The sequence below is a fragment of the Equus asinus genome, chromosome 1 (genome assembly GCF_041296235.1).
Source record: "Equus asinus isolate D_3611 breed Donkey chromosome 1, EquAss-T2T_v2, whole genome shotgun sequence".
Taxonomy (NCBI): Eukaryota; Metazoa; Chordata; class Mammalia; order Perissodactyla; family Equidae; genus Equus; species Equus asinus.
Window position 1 is genome coordinate 201,356,450 of NC_091790.1, and position 4,293 is coordinate 201,360,742.

The 4,293-nt window shown below is 48.2% G+C and overlaps 1 non-coding gene across 1 annotated transcript; it reads left to right on the forward strand.

Annotated features, from left to right (window-relative positions):
• Positions 1–3,576: 3,576 nt before the first annotated feature.
• TRNAC-GCA (transfer RNA cysteine (anticodon GCA)) lies at positions 3,577–3,648 on the forward strand. The gene has a single exon. It is a non-coding gene; the product is annotated as a tRNA-Cys (tRNA).
• Positions 3,649–4,293: the final 645 nt, after the last annotated feature.

Sequence of the window (4,293 nt, forward strand, 5' to 3'; positions counted from 1 at the left end):
TCTTTCTCTCACACCCTGCATTCATATCATTGGCAAATCCTGTTCACACTACTTCAGAATTCATCCAGAATCTGAGCACTTCTCATCCCCTCCACTGTTACTGCACTAGACAAAGCCACAATCGTCTCTTACTTAGATTATTGCAATAACTTCTTAAACTTATATGCTTGCTTCCATCCCTGCCCTCTAGTCTCCCCACAGCAGCCAGAGGAGGAAACCAGCTTATGTCATTCCTCTGCTCAAAATCCCCAAACAGCTTCCCATCTCATTCAGAGCAAAAGCTGACGTCCTTACATGATCTAGCCCAACGACGAGTAAAATAGACACGGTCTCAGGAAACTAGAGGGGTAGGTAGATAGTTAAAAATATTCAAAAAAATGAAAAAACTGAAAATTAGGAGAAATGTTGGATAAGACGCAGTGATACTATAAGAACGTATCACTGGGATATCTAAGCTATTTCAGGAGGCAGGGAAATTTTCCTTTAGGATGATGTTTGAGTAATTTTACGACATACTGTAAGAAAAAATACTGTGCAGCTAATAGACAAAAGTTGTGTGTGTCCCACTGGGGCTGATGTGCAAAATTCCCTCTCATGGGTGACGAGGACACATTGCCTGCTTTTTCCAGGGCACCTCCTGTCCATTTTAGCTGCAGAAGCTGGTGCCAGAATTCAGCTGCTTTGCCCAGCTTAGGCTTCTGCACAGTGAGAGGAGCAGGGGATATGACCCCTCATTCACCACACTCTCATCGCTCACTGTGGTCTCCTCTGGTGCTGCCTCCACATGGGCCGGGTATGGGTTTAATTTTCCCAACCCCTTTCCAGCCTCCCTGAGAGAAGATAGTCCTAGATATTCTCTATATAGATAGTATCTAGATAGTTCTAGATAGTTTCTTGGCATGTTCTAGACTGCCAAGTTGGGACACCAGGAGCCAGTCTTTAGTGCATGCCTCCTCCTAGGAGACAAGTTCTCCTTTATAAGGTAGAATTTGCCATCAGAAAAGATGTTTGCCAGCCCCTCCTCTTCCCTTGCGGAGGGCAGGATTCCAGCCTCTGGAGGTGGGGCAGGGAGAGCAGCAAATCTGCCTGACTGCCTTCCTTGGGTCCATCCTCTTGCTTTCCCAGCCTCTTGGGTCTTTGTTACTGCCTCTGGTCTTGCTATGAGCCATGTTCTGCTCTGGCATGGTCAGTCATGCCCGGGGTTCCACTTGCAGCCCTCAGCATGCAGGTGCCCTTTCAGTGGGAACCTACCCCAACTACTGTTACGTCAACCCTTTAGTCTCCCTACGATGAGCACATTAGGTTGGGTAGTTTATGCTGTTTTCCTCACTGAAAGGTTAGGGCAGTTTCATAAGGGAATTATAATGCAGGAGATAAGAAAGGAGGATGGGCCCAGACTCTGGCCAGGGTGGCCAAGGGCGGTCCCGTTGACTCCTTGTTGATATTCTCTCCAACAAGAGCTGCAGGCCAGTGGCTACTTCCATTGGTGGACTCCATAAAGGAAGCCACCCCCTAAGGACAGTCACTGACGTTTTTAGGGCTGGTACAGTCGAAATCCTGACTGAGAAAACGGGGGCTCGCTAGTGCTGGGGGTCTGTAGGTCCACTTCAGGCACAGGGGACTTCGGTTTCCTCCTCCACTGAGCTCGCCTCTTTCTCGGGACTCCCCCCACACCCCAGTTGGGCCATCTCCCTCTTAAGGGAAGGGGGCTTGTCAGTTCTCCTGCCGTGTGTATGATTGCATGCTGAGCGGGGGCCTATCCTTTCCTTGATTGTCTTGCTCCAAGTAGGAATATAAAAACCTCCTCTGCCTTTAAAAGCTGTCATCATCGCTTCGACTTTATTGCGAGCCTCAGCTGGCTTGAGGTGAGCGTGCCTCCCACTATTTTCACAGACTCCCACAGTCTGTGTGCTCCTCGGGTGTGCCCTACTCCACCGTTGGCACCAGTTCCTCAGAGACAGAGGCTTCTGGGGAACCCGTAGGAGGTCAGGGTGGAGAAGGCAGGCATGGAAGAGGGCAGGAGTATGACTCGCCTCAGGTGTGGCTGAGGGGACAGGGGTGAGGTGCCTCAGGGCCTGGGTGGTGCTGGCTATAAGTCACAGGCAGGGGATTGCCCCTGGCCCACTGCATGGGTGTCCTTTGCCCTCAGACCAACCAAGGACATCATGCCATCTAGCTGGGTGTACTGTGGACAACCGGTGTGTGAAACCTCAAAGTGACAATATCAGAGGGGAGGGGGCTGAGAACCAGCAGAAATGAGAATTGCCTGAAACTCACGCGGCAGAGGCAAGGGATGAAAGAAAGGCCAGGGGGGTTCCGGATTGGGAGCTGCCTGTTTGGGATCTGAGGAAGAGGGTGGAATCACGATGACTGTGGCTGGAAGGCAGGAAGACTTCCTGGAGGCTACGTGTAGTGCTTTCTCTCACTCATTTTTAACCACTCAGTAACTGTAGACACCTGGACACAGTGTAGACACTTTTCCAGTATAAACTGGAAAATAAAAGAACCCCCGACCCACGCCCTGGGAGTAACTATTTGGCTTATTTCCTTCCGTAAGAGAATTTATATATATACTCGTACACATGTATAAAGATATGGTTATATATAAATATCTTTGAATGTGTGTATATATATAATAATATGTATATGTCATATCTTTTTAAAAGCCCAAATGAGCTTACACCATATGAATGTCACGCAATTTATTTTTTTCACTTAATGGTATTGTTTAAGCGTCTTTCCATGCGAGGACTCTGGACCTATTTTACCTTTTACTGTTGCACCATATCCCGTGCAATGACTGTACCATCATGTTTGTCACCTAGTCCCTGTCCATGGATATTTAGGTGCTTTCCAGTTTATTGCTAACACAAAAAAAATGGCTACAATGAGCCTCCACATACACGTGTCTTCGTGAACTCATATGAGTATTTCTGAAGGATACATTCCTAGAAGTGGATCTCTTCTAGGGTATAATTTTTCTTAAGCATCATTTTTTTCTTACAAAAGCCTTTTTACAAAAAAAGGCTTTTTTTTTTTTTTTTTACAAGGCTTTCTTTTTTTTACAAATGCCCAAGATGGAAAAGTTGAAAGATAAATAAGAGCACATTAAAAAGCTGAAATCATCTATAATCCCTCCCAGGCACACTGTTTTGTCATCTTCCTTTTCACTTGATGAATTATCATGAACATGATTCTATCTCATCAAATAATCTTCAGATGTGAGCTCTGAACCTTCTTTCAGCACAAGGGAAGGCACGGCCACTGGTCAGTCACAGTTATGTCACCGTCCCAGTGTGCTCGACATACAGTAGAGGCTCAATATCTGCTATTGTTGAAGAGCATTATCTGGATGATTTTAAAGATCTCCCTACCTGTAAAGGTCAAGAAGGCTACCAGGGGGGCCTCAGTCAGGTGCACATAGAAGAGACAGGGGAAGAGGCAGGGCTGGTTCACAGCAGGAGAGAGGATAGAGCTCAGAGAAGTAGAACAGGCCAGGACGTCCCAACCAGCAAGACTGAGTCCTGGTGTGTCAACACAGGTAAAAGGTGTTAATTATGCCCCCCTTCCAGGTCAGGGGGTATAGCTCAGGGGTAGAGCATTTGACTGCAGATCAAGAGGTCCCCGGTTCAAATCCGGGTGCCCCCTGCTTTGCCTCACTTTTAGTCCACTTAATCCCCAAGTGGGTGCTGTATCACCGGTTCCCCCAGGCCACGACACAGGAAGAAGAAAGATGAAGCAGATCAAGCTTTTTGACCCACAACTTCTCAGAAAGTGCAGACACTTTCTGCATTTAGAGACGCTCCCTCAGGTGAATTGTACCACATTGAAGTTTACAAGGCACAGATCCCTGCCCCCAGTCCTCGTGGGTCTCACTCAGCTCCAGCCTGAGATTTTCCTGTTTACAGGAGCTCGAATCTCAGATCCATTTGATTCCCAGAGAGAGGGCTGAGTATGTCTTCATCTCCTGCTGTTTGCTCCAAGCATCCCACGTGGGCTACATAACACTGGAGTAGTTGAAGCAACAGGAGTATCATGTACCCCTACAGTGGAGTAGCTGCCTAGCTTCCTGAGCTCAGCATGCTGGGCTGTGGGTCAGGGGCCCTAGCCTAAGGCTCCACGCCCTCAGGTCCTAGAGGTCCCACAGGGGCCTACTCCAGACTCACAGAGCCACATCCAGCCCTGCCCTGACGAGGGCCTGGGGAAGAGCAGGATTTTGGTTGGCTTTGTGGGACTAACGTCAAGGAGTGAGAGAGTGGAGAAGGTGGTGGAGGAAGTCACCTGGGGCTTCCC